Genomic DNA, 12630 nt, shown 5'->3' with positions numbered 1-12630 from the left:
ATGATTTAAAGTACACAGGAAGATGTGCATAGGTTATATGCAAATACTGTGCCATTTTATATAAGGAACTTGAGCATCCATGGATTTTGGTTTCTGCAGGGGATACTGAAACCAATACTCTATGACACTGAGGGATGACTCTTACCATATGATCCAGCAATCATGCTGGTTAGTATTTATCCAAACAAACTGAAAACTCATGTCCACATAAAAACCTGCCCATGAATGTTGACAGCAGCTTTATTCATAACTGCCAAAACTTGGAAGCAACCAAGATGCCTTTCAATAGGTAAGTGGATAAATAAACTGTACTACTTCTATAAAATGAAATACTATTCAGCACTGAAAATGAAGGAGCCATCAAGCCATGAAAAGACATGGAAATGCCTTAAATGTATTTTGCCAAGTGAAAGAAGCCAGTCTGAAAGGCTACAACCTGTATGATTATAGCTTTACAACTTTCTGGAAAAGGTAAAACTATGGAGACAGTAAATAGATCAGTGGTTGTCAGGGAAATATGTCTGAGAAATATCATGAAAGAAACATTGTCAGCATTTGGCAGTCACTCAATTAAAGATGCATTTATAGCCTGAAAAGTTGTAGGAGCAGTAACAAGAACACGCGGTGAAAAATTTAGGTAGGAGAGGTTTTGGGCTTAGGTATCAAACGGGTTATTTTATAATATTATTTATTATTATTATCAGTGCTGATGGGAATTCTAGCAGACGTCTGGCAGGGAGTTGAAATTGTGGGACTAGAAATGAAGAGAAATTTAAACACTAAAGTTGTAAATTCAGAAGTCATCTGTGTAAAGCACAAGAGCTGGCTGATATTACACTCCTAATAAATGCATGTTAGTCAAAACTATAAAACTGTATGAGCGTCTTTAATAAACATTCTCAAAGGAGAAGTAAAGGGGGTCAAAGACAAGAAGTTTGTGCTAAAAATTATCTTAGCAAGAGAAAAGATTTATCGTCAGAGAAGACAAGATTAATAAGGAAGATGGACGATGGGGAGTGGGTTTTGGAAACAGGGAAGGAGCTACAAACCCAGACCTTGACTCAGTAAAAGGTGTGTGTATATGCATGGATCTATGTAAAGGCGGGTTTGGAATGACTCAAAGGCTATTGATTTTGACCCTAAACCACCCCATAGCTGGATCCTAAAACTTCAACATTACAATAATCTCACATGGCTAGATAGATGAAATTATTATACCAGAGACTTGACTGAGGATAGTGAACCAGCATCATAATGTTTAATTACCCTTCACCATAATCTGATAATTTTGTATATATTTTTAATGATTTATGAGCACTGTCACAAACATTAAAGATAAATCCTAAAATAAATCTTTGAGATAGATCTATTTCTGATTTTCACAGGTGAGAAAAATGAAATTCATGGAACTTAAATTGCTAATAACAGTCATGAGAATAAACCACAGATTTTCTGACATTATCCAATGCACTTGCTACTGCATCACACTAACATCACCTTGCACGAAAGGGGGCCATAGAGTTCCTAACACAGTAGACATTCTGTTGCAGATCCTGAAACACTGGGACATCTTCATAAGACAGAATGACAGGATAATATTTCAAATGAAGCGGAAAGTGTCTTGGGTATCCTGGGTTTCTGAAGAATGAGAATATCATCTAATATGTAACAGTTTCCTAGTTTAGAGGGTGCCTTCTTAATTTTAACATGACATTACGAAGTCCCAACACCTTATTAAATCAGAATTACTAGCTCCATTTTACAGATGAGGGAAATGAGATTCAGAAACAATATGTTAACGACTCACACTCATACAGCTGGATCAAAGCCACATGTAAATACAGTCTCTTTACATCACTAGTACGGAAATAAACTTTAAGAGGTTATGGAAATGCAAGCTGTCATCTTGTAACGTTGCAGCTAGAATTAATGGTGGTGGTGGTAGTGTGGGGTTAGAGATTTTGTAAACTGACATATATTCTGCCAGAATAGTTAGGAGTGTGAATTGGTGAGACCGATACTCTGGTGCAGGTAAATATGAAGGGGCTTGGAGCAGTGTTGCAGGTCTGAATACTTTTGCAGCTATCAGAAGGCCGAGGTGGACAAATAAAGTCTCCTACCATGTCGTTCTGGTGCAACAGCCTCTCTCCATCATGTGGTGCTGCTTCTTAATTTCAAAATAAGATTGGGGATTAGGTGGTGATCTGTACCAGAAACCTGAAATGAATCTTATATGAGGTAAAGGACCTTATCTAGACTGATGCCTGAATAATTTAATGATTTTTTCTGAACTAATGGTACCCAGAGGCATGTATGTTGAATATATAATGTGAGATCAGCTATCTTTATCCCCACGTTGGTAACAAATCTCTTCTCTCTACCATCTTGCATTGCTGTCATCATTCTGGAGAAGTGACTCAGTCTCACCTGAAGGGAAATGGAACTAAATGGTTGGGATGGCTGATGACATGTGGCTTATGACTAAGAATTCCCAGAAATGAAGGGCTGATCTTTTCCCCTGCAGCAAGGTACAGTATGGCAGCTTTTCCTGAGACTCGATTTAGTTGCCAATTTCCTTAATCCAAGGCCAGCGAGTACCTAGAGGAAGCAATGTTGAAGGACAGAAAGAAAATGGTCTGTTTGGCAGCTCTGCTCATGCCCAACATAAAACACTGCTGATTTATGGTGAGAGTGGAGCTGATCCTAAAGAATCCAATGAATCAATTCTACAGCAAGAGTTTATCAGTGCTTATTTATTTTTAAGAGATTAAGTAATCCGCTAAGGCAAAATTGTAATGATTGGTCTAATATACTGGTTCCTAAACTTGGTTGTACACTGAAATCTCTCGGAAAGTTTAAAAATATATATACTAATGCCTGGGCATCAGAATTTTTGAAAGCTCCCCAAGATCTAATATAAAAAACAGTTTGAGGACAATTAATCTGAGAAATACTCTTTTATTTTGAAATTTGGTTTTTGAAGCTTTCTCATTTCTCATTTCATTTCCATAACCGCTGTGTACACTGGTCTAGGCAGAGGTTGTTCTCTATGTTAGATTGGAGATACTAAGGTGAAACAAGCTATCAAATGTCCTGACTCTACTTTGACACTTTCTTTCATTTAATAGCCAGTGTCATCTTTGGGGTGAATGAAGGATAAGAGACAGAAGTGCTCATGCTTAAAAGGACACTACTATATGGCAGATAATCTTCGTGAAGGGATATTTGGATTCTGAAGCCTTTTCACTGTTTGCCAAACATCCCACATGAAAAAACAAGTTTGCAGGGCTTTACAGAAATATTCCTAATAAGTGCCTGCATTAAAATTACATGGAGATCTTGTTAAAATGCAGATTCTAACTCCAAACCCCCAAAATTGGTTATGCTCAATCAGAAATAGATCTTTGGAGTCTGCATTTAAAAACTCTCCAAAGTGATTCTTATGCCTACTGAAAGCTCTAGGACCATTACACCATGAAGCTCTCAGACAGTGTTGCCTATTGTCCCAGCGTTGACCTAGATTCTAGTGACTCTTTGAACTGAAATTTAGAATTAAGATTTAGCCATCTGTTAAGCTCTATCAATTCTGTTGCAAAATGAGAATCTAGAACACTCCTCAAAATCTGGTTGCTGAGGCAACAGAAATATTTCTCCTAGAATGTCAATATACCTGAGGTTCAGCTAAATAAACCTGGTTAAAAACAAACAAACAAAAAAACAGAACTACAGTGAAACAAAAATAAGTTTTTATATTGGTACATGGGTTCTGGTTATGTACAGTCAAGAAATGCCATGTGCTTCTTGTGCAAAATCATGATTGATGTTTTCTATTTATTACAGAAAAACATCGCGGGAGACCAAAGATGTAGTGGAAGGACACTGATTGAATTTAGTGTCAGAAAATTAAGCCATGATTTCACCGCTAATTATTCAGGTGACTTTGGGTAATTCACTTAACTTCTCTGATTTCAGTATTTTCATTGCTAAATGAGATTAATGCCTTCTTATGCCAATGTAATAGAGCTATTTTAAGTTGCAAATGATATACTTAGTATGAAAGGGCATACTTATAAACTAATTAATTTTATACAAGTATAATTATTTCATGGTAGTTACAATGGGATCTTCTTTAATAGCTTTAGATAATTAGAGAATTGCTTCCATGTGGGGTCGTATTTTTGGTGGTAGGGGAGGGTAAAGATAGATGTATAAATCTTAAGAGAAAATTACTCTAACAAATATTTATCAATATGGTACAATGAAGTAACCCTGGAATAAAACTATATTTTATCCTGGGGCCAGTGTAATGGGTAGTATCATAGTTATTCTTAATTTGTTTACTAACATATAATAAAATATTGTGTAGTAAAATATTGTACAGTGTGTAAAATGCATTTTCAAATGCATTATAGCATGATGATACTGACAAATGGGAAAAAAATTTAACTTGTATATATTATTATGCCAATATTGTAAAACACATAAAAATAAACTAATTCAAGAAATGATGAGCACCTATTGTATAAAATGTGAAATGTTCTCATGCTCTTTCCTCAAAAACATAACAGTTGAATGAAAAATGCTCCATTATATATTAATAACAATTTTTTGACCCATCTCTTCCAAATGGCTATTTTGATGGTTGACATTGTTGTTGCTGCTATTGTAGTATGAAGTCTCAGCAAAAAAAACCTCACTGATTAGAGAATCCTCTTTCGGTCCTTTGAGCCTATAATCTCACATAAAGCAATGCTGTAAAAATTGTGTGTGTGTGAAAAAAATTACGTGTACATATACAGATTACTTATTGGCATACAGATGTGTATCTATATACACACACGTGTGTGTGTTTAGCTCTGGATTATAAAATTATAGTTTTGTTTTTAGTTAAAAGGCTATACATCTCTGTAAACAACCTAAGGTGAGGGGAAGAAAACATTATTTAAAAGGTAAGTCACCAAATAGAGATAACTTCCTAGCACCTAAGGAAGACGGGTGGAATGATCCCAAAAGCATATGGATAAAAAAGCATCCTAATTTTAACAGAGAAAGTGCAACTGCTAGAACCTAGAGCATGACTTCTGGTTAGCACTTGTCAAATCAATGCTCTACTGAATTGAATAGATAAAAACTTTGTCCAAACTTTTCCAAGACCGGGCAGTTTCACAGGATGTCATCTGCCTTCAAACACCTTGAGGAACATAGCATTTTTTTTTTTTTCTGTTCGTCACCTATTAGCTGAGAGTCTCCTTTGATTAGTCCTGTCATCAACAGGGTTATCTTTTCTTTGCTGGCTTAAGGAGAGGTAACAGGATAGTTGTATGCCTTTCCTTTCTCTTTGTGGGAGGAGGAGGAGGGAACAATTTAGTTCCTAAATAATTTTGAAGGCAAATTGTGTTCTCTAAAATGAAAGTTAAGTAATCTTATCGGAGTTTTAAAGTTCAAGTTCAATACATGGTTCTACAAATAAAAACAAATTATCCAATGAACTTTCTTATATATAAATATTTACCTATATCTTTGATAAGATCCTCTAGTAGATTCTAAAAGGTAAAAACTCTAGGTCAAAGGATATGATTGTTTTAANCATCAACAGGGTTATCTTTTCTTTGCTGGCTTAAGGAGAGGTAACAGGATAGTTGTATGCCTTTCCTTTCTCTTTGTGGGAGGAGGAGGAGGGAACAATTTAGTTCCTAAATAATTTTGAAGGCAAATTGTGTTCTCTAAAATGAAAGTTAGGTAATCTTATCGGAGTTTTAAAGTTCAAGTTCAATACATGGTTCTACAAATAAAACAAATTATCCAATGAACTTTCTTATATATAAATATTTACCTATATCTTTGATAAGATCCTCTAGTAGATTCTAAAAGGTAAAAACTCTAGGTCAAAGGATATGATTGTTTTAAAGTTCCTTGAACATGTTGCCCAGCTTATTTCCTGAAAGATTATACCAATTTACATTCCCATGAAAATGAATAAAGTGCTTATTTGACTTTGCCTGCAATAGAGATTAATTGTCAATTAATAGGCAGGAATCAAAGAAATAGTTTCCTTGTTTTCTTCAAACCTTATCATCAGGACAATTTTGTCAGATTTTCTTTTACCATTATGTATAACCTTGGCACCCTGTTTTCACTGGGTGCTCTTCATCAAGTTAAAAAAAATTACCTTCTATTCCTAATTTGATGAGAGGTTTTTTTAAAATCATGAATGAATTTAATTTTGTCAAATGCTATCTCTCCATCCATTTAAATGATAATTTCACATTTATTGTTTTTATTATAAATTCCATTGATTGAATATCTAATGTTCACCTAATCTTGCATTCATGAGTTGAAACTCTATATGATATGGTGTATTATCATTTTGTATATTGCTAGGTTCAAGTTGCTAATATATTAACAAGAAAATATATTCCTGAAAAAAAAATAGTCTTTCAGAGTCATTTCTTCTAATGTTTTAGTCTGGTTGTTTAAAACAATGTGATGTTGTCTTCATAAAATGACTTGGCAAGTCTCTCCTATTTTATGTAACAGTTTATGTAGAATTGGCTTTATATTTTTAAACTTATATTTGATGGAATTCACTCATGAAAGCATCTGGGACTAGAGTTTTATGTGGATGAAGGTTGTAAATTACAAGTTCATTTTTCCTAACAGATGTAGAACTATTCTTGTTTTCTATTTCTTTTGTGTACGTTTTGATCATAGTGTCATTCAAGAATTTTGTCCATGTCATCAGCTAATCAAACCAAGGAAAGATACTAATTGGTGCATATACACATATTTATAAATATTTTAATTGTAATAATCTATATCTATAATTTAAGCAAACAAGAGTTCATACTGATGTCTCCAAATGTAATCCATTACCGTGCAAATACTTGTGGCATACTTTTTTGCTTATCTGTTAACTCCCACTCCTAAACTGAGAAACGGTGTCCACCATCCACCATCCATTTACTTAATTGTTCAATTTCAGTGTACAGTATAGCACCATCAGTATTGGTACCTGCTAGAAACAGCCTTACTAACTAGAGTATAGCACTTGTACATAGTTTATTTTACTTTTCGTTTTACACACTCAAGTAATTTCCAAAGTTTGTTTAGCCCGTATCTTTTCCCTCAAAACCTTTTATTAAGTTTTTCATACATCTGTAATACAGTAAGATTCTCTTGCCACAGTCCACACTTCTTCCTAAAATCCTCCAACTTCAGAGATGATTTTTAAAAATTAGCATGCATTAAGGTTCACACTATGTATTGTAAAGTTCAATGGATTTTGATAAATGAATAATGTCATTATAGTATATACCATTATAGTATCATACAGGATAGTTTCAATACCCTAAAAATCACGGGAAGTTTACCTATTTAACCATCTCCCTCTCTCACTGAGCCCTGGATATCACTTACTTTTTAACTTTATCTGTAGTTTTGCCTTTTCCAGAATGTCCTCATAATGAAAATCACAGGGTTTGTAGTCTTTTCAGACTGGCTTCTTTCACATAGTAATCAATACTTAAGGCTCTTCTATGTATTTTTATGACTCATTATCTTACTTTCATCATTGAATAATGTTCCATTGCATGAATGTATCACAATTTGTGTATCTCTTCACCTATTGAATAATTTGGTTCTTTCTAGGATTGGCAAATGTACATAAAGCTGTTCTAAACACCTGTGTGTAGATTTTTGTTTCATTATAACTCTTCACATCAATTAGGTATGTACCTAAAAGTGTGACTGCTAGATCATAAGACTAAATTCAGCTTTGTAAGAACCTCACATACTGTCTTCGAAAGTGGTCATATCATTTTTCATTACCACTAGCAGCAAATAAAAATTCTTGTTCCTCTGCATTTGCACTAGCAATTGGTATTGTTAGTGATTTTTTTCTTACTTGTTTTGTTTTACCCATTCTAATAGATGTGTAGTAGTACCTCCATATTATTTTGATTTTAACTTCCTAATGGCAAATGTTATTGGGCATTTTATATGTTTATTTACCATCAGTGTATCTTTTTCGATGAGATGTTCAGATCTTCCACCCATTTTTAGTGGGTTGTTTTCTTATTGCGGATTTTTAAGCGATCACTCTACATTTTGGATGCAGGCCTTCTATCAGACATACGTCTTGCAAATATTTTATCCAAGTCTATGGCTTGTATTTTTATTTTCTTAACATTGTTTTCAGTAGAGAAATTTGTAATTTTAATAGAGTTCAATTAATTTTTTTTATTTCACAGGTTGTGCATTTTATATCTAAAAATTCATCACATAAATTTTCTCCTGTTTTATTTCAGAAGTTTTGTAGTTTAGCAATTCATATTTTAAACTAAGGTGCATTTTGATTTAATTTTTGTGAATGGTATAAGGTCTGTCTAGTTTACCCTTTTTTTGCATGTGAGTATTCAGCACAATTTGTTGAAAATCCATGCTTTCACTATTGAATTGACTTTGCACCTTTCTCAGTTGATTGTATTTGCATGGGCTTATCTATGGCCTCTCTAGTCTGCTCCATTGTTCTTATCCCTCCAGTTCTGTTCTTGAGTATTGTGTTAACTATTCTAGGTCTTTAGCCTTTAAATATAAACTTGAGAATCAGTTTGCTAAAGAGCTTACTGAGATTTGATTGCAATTGCGTTGAATCTATAGATCAAGTAGAAAAGAATTGACATCTTAATAATATTGGGTCTTCCAATCCATGAACATGGAACACCTCCATTTATTTAGGCATTTGATTTATTTCATCACAGCTTTGTTGTTTTCCACAATTAGATTGTACACATATTTTGTTAGATTTATACATGTATTTTTTTTTTTTTAGTATTACTGCAAATGGTATTGTTTTTATAATTTTAAATTCCAATTGTTCATTGCTAGTATACAGAAAAGCAATGGGCTTTTGTATAGTAACTTGTAACCTATCACCTTTCTATACTTGCTTCTTAGTTCCAGGAGGGACTTTCTACATAGACAATCACATTTTCTGCAAAAACAGTGTTCCTTTTTCCTCATCTATATTTATTTTATTTTATTTTCTTGTCTTATCACACTAGATAGAACTTACAGTACCAGGCTGAATAGAAATGGTAAGAGAGGGCATCTTTACCTTGTTTCTGATCTTAGGGGAAAGTGTCCAGTTTCTTACCATTAAATATGAGTATAGATTTTTGTCAAGTTGAGGATATTCCTGCTAAACCTAGTTTGCTAAGTTTTTGTTTGGTTGGCTTTTGCTCGTTTTCAATCATGAAAGGTTGTTAGATTTTATCAAATACTTCATGCATTTAGTTATATGATTTTTCTTTCTTTAGCCTTTTGATGTGGTGGATTATGTTGATTTTCAAATGCTGTACCAGACTTGCATATCTGAAATGGATTTCACTTGATCATAGTATATATAATGCTTTTTATACATTGTTAGATTTAATTTGTTAATAATTTGTTGAGATTGTTGCATCTATATTCATGTGAAGCATTGACCTACAGTTGTTTCTTTTTTCCTTGTAATATATTTATCTAGCTTTGTTGCTAGAGTCGCCTTGTCCTCATAGAAAGAGTTGAGGTGTTTGCTTTGCTTCTATTTTCTAGAAAGATTGTGGAGAATGAGTACAATGCATTCTTCAACGTTTGGTAGAATCCATCATGAAACCATTTGGACCTATTATTTCTTTTATTGTAGGTTATCAATTATTAATTCAACCTATTTGATAGATATAGGCCTATTCAGATTATCTGTTTCTCTTTATATGAGTTTTAGTAGATTCTGTCTTCATGGAATTGGTCAATTTTCTCTAAGTTATCAAATTTGTAGGCAAAGAGTTGTCATAGTATTCCATGATTATCCTTTTAATTTTCATAAAATGAAATATAATAACCTCTTTTTCATTTCTGATCTTGGCAATTTAAATCTTCTCTTTTTCTTACTTTCTTACATATTAATTTTATTGATCTTTCCAAAGAAATAGATTTTAGTTTACATTTCTCTTTTTTTTTTTTTGAGACAGAGTCTCGCTCTGTGGCCCAGGCTGGAGTGCAGTGGCCGGATCTCAGCTCACTGCAAGCTCCGCCTCCCGGGTTCACGCCATTCTCCTGCCTCAGCCTCCCAAGTAGCTGGGACTACAGGTGCCGCCACCTCGCCCGGCTAGTTTTTTGTATTTCTTTTTTGGTAGAGACGGGGTTTCACCGTGTTAGCCAGGACGGTCTCGATCTCCTGACCTCGTGATCCGCCCGTCTCAGCCTCCCAAAGTGCTGGGATTACAGGCTTGAGCCACCGCGCCCGGCCACATTTTCTATTTTATTTTGTTTTAATTTAATCAATTTCTGCTCTTTTTTTTTAATGTTTTTTTTCTTCTGCTTGCTTTAGGCTTACATTACTCTCTTTTTCTCAAGTTTCCTAAGGTAGAAGATTAAGTCATTGATTTAAGATATTTCTCTTTTTTTCTAACATATGCGTGTAATTGTAAATTTTCCTCTAATCATTGCTTTTGTTACAGCTCACAAATATTGATGTTTAATTTTCATTTAGTTAAAACATGTTTAAATTTATCTTGAGGCTTCTTTATTGATCATGTGTTATTTAGATGCATGCTATTTAATTCCAGATGCTTTGATATTTTTCACCCAACTTTATATTACTGATTTCTTGTTTATTTTGTGCATCGAGAGCATACTTTGTATAACTTCTATTCCTTTAAATTTGTTAAGCTGTGTTTTGTGATTTAAAATGTGGTCCTCATTGGTGAATATTTCATGGGAGCTTGAGAAGAAAGTACATTTCATCATATTAAATAGAGTTTTCTGCCAATGTCAATTAGATCACTGTGATTGATGGTGTTTTTAAGGTCATCTATATCCTTACCAGATTTCTACCTGTTGGAGCTATCAATTATTAAATGAGTGGTGTTGAAGTCTCCCACTGCAATAGTGGACTTGTCAAATTTTCTTTGCAGTTCTATCAGATTTCCTTTACATATTTTTTTGCTGTGTTGTTAGGTACATGCGCATTAAGGATTGGTTTCTCCTTTTAGAAAGTTAACCCTTTTATCATTATGTATTACTCCTCTTTATCTTTCAAAACTGTCCTTGTTCTGAAGTGTGCTTTGTTTGAAATTAGCATAACTACTCTAGCTTTCTCATGGTTAGAGTTAGCATGGTATATCTTTACATTTAACCTATCTGAGACTTTACATTTTAAAATGGGTTCTTGGTAGACAACATATAGTTGCATCTTACTTGTTTTATTCACTTTGATGTTGTCTTATTTAGTGTATTTAGAGCATTCACATTTACAGTGATTGTTTATATAGTTGAATTCAAATTTAACATGTTTTAAACTGCTTTCTATTTGTTGCATTTGCTGTTTTTTCTCTTCTTGTAAAAAATTCTTCTCTCGTTAATTATTCATTTTGCATAACTGCATTTATCTCCACTCTTAGCACATGTATTATATGTATATTAAATTTTTAAATTTAATTTATTATTACTTACTATAAATTATTTAGTGATTACTGTAGTATTTGCATTATTCAATTCAAATTAGTCAAAGCCCATTTTCAAATAATACTGTGCCATTTCACATGTAGTGTACAGATATCTTGTAATAGAAAATTTCCAATTCCTCCATCCCGTTTGGCAAGATCTGGGCTCACCGCAAGCTCCGCCTCCCAGGTTCACACCATTCTCCCGCCTCAGCCTCCCGAGTAGCCGGGACTACAAGCGCCCGCCACCACGCCCGGCTAATTTTTTTGTGTTTTTAGTCGAGACGGGGTTTCACTGTGTTAGCCAGGATGGTCTCGATCTCCTGACCTTGTGATCCACCCGCCTCGGCCTCCCAAAGTCCATCCCATTTCTTACGACAAAGTTGTCCTCTCTTTAACTTATCTATATGCTATAATTATCCAATACACTGTAACTATTAATAATTTAAAGTTACGTTTTAGATTAAGAAAAACAAAATACTTTATCTTTATTTGTTATTTGGTGATGTTCTTTCTTTTATAAGTGATTGGAAAGATTTTCTGTAAAGCCATCTGTGCCGGGAAATTTATTTGTAAAATGTTTTAAAATTACAAATTCATTTTAAAATCATTTGTTGGATTACTTAGATTTTCTCTTTTCCTTGTGTTTGTTTTGGTCAATTCTGTTTCACAATGACTTTGTTCATTTCCTTTGATTTACAAATACATTGATCAAAAATTATTCTCAGTATTCTCTTATCTTTCATATGTATATGAAAGATAATATATATGGAAGATACAATATTTTAAATAATAAATTTTGTAATTTACAAAAGTATTCTGGAATTTATATTTTGTAATATACATAATGCCCACTTTTACTTCCTAATATGGTAATTTGTACTTTTTTCTTTTCTTGATCAATCTTTTTAAAAAGGCTTATCCACTTCACTAATTATTTTCAGAAACCAATTCTTGCCTTTTGATATTCTCTGTTGTACTTTTGGTTTTAATTCATTCATTTCTAGTCTAATTTTTTTTTTCTTCTGAGTTCTTTGTGTTTACTTTAGTGTTATTTTCCTAATGTTTTAAGATAAAACATTAAATCATGAAATGCAGCCTTTCTTTTCTGGTAGATGATTGCAAATCAGTGGTTGTTTATTTTATT

General features: G+C 33.4%; 1 long non-coding RNA gene across 1 annotated transcript in view; it reads left to right on the top strand.

Moving 5' to 3' along the window:
• The first annotated feature begins 3681 nt into the window (after positions 1-3681).
• The window catches only part of LOC108530475 (uncharacterized), a 30068-nt gene continuing 21119 nt past the window's right edge, over positions 3682-12630 (top strand). Inside the window, exon 1 of the long non-coding RNA XR_001885842.1 lies at positions 3682-3934. This is a non-coding gene — a long non-coding RNA (uncharacterized LOC108530475). The remainder of the gene's footprint in view (positions 3935-12630) is intronic.

Source organism: Rhinopithecus bieti, unplaced genomic scaffold (assembly GCF_001698545.2).
Source record: "Rhinopithecus bieti isolate Rb0 unplaced genomic scaffold, ASM169854v2 scaffold_5626, whole genome shotgun sequence".
Lineage (NCBI taxonomy): Eukaryota > Metazoa > Chordata > Mammalia > Primates > Cercopithecidae > Rhinopithecus > Rhinopithecus bieti.
The sequence above is the reverse complement of the archived record's forward strand: the minus strand, read 5'-3'. Positions and strand labels throughout refer to the sequence as shown.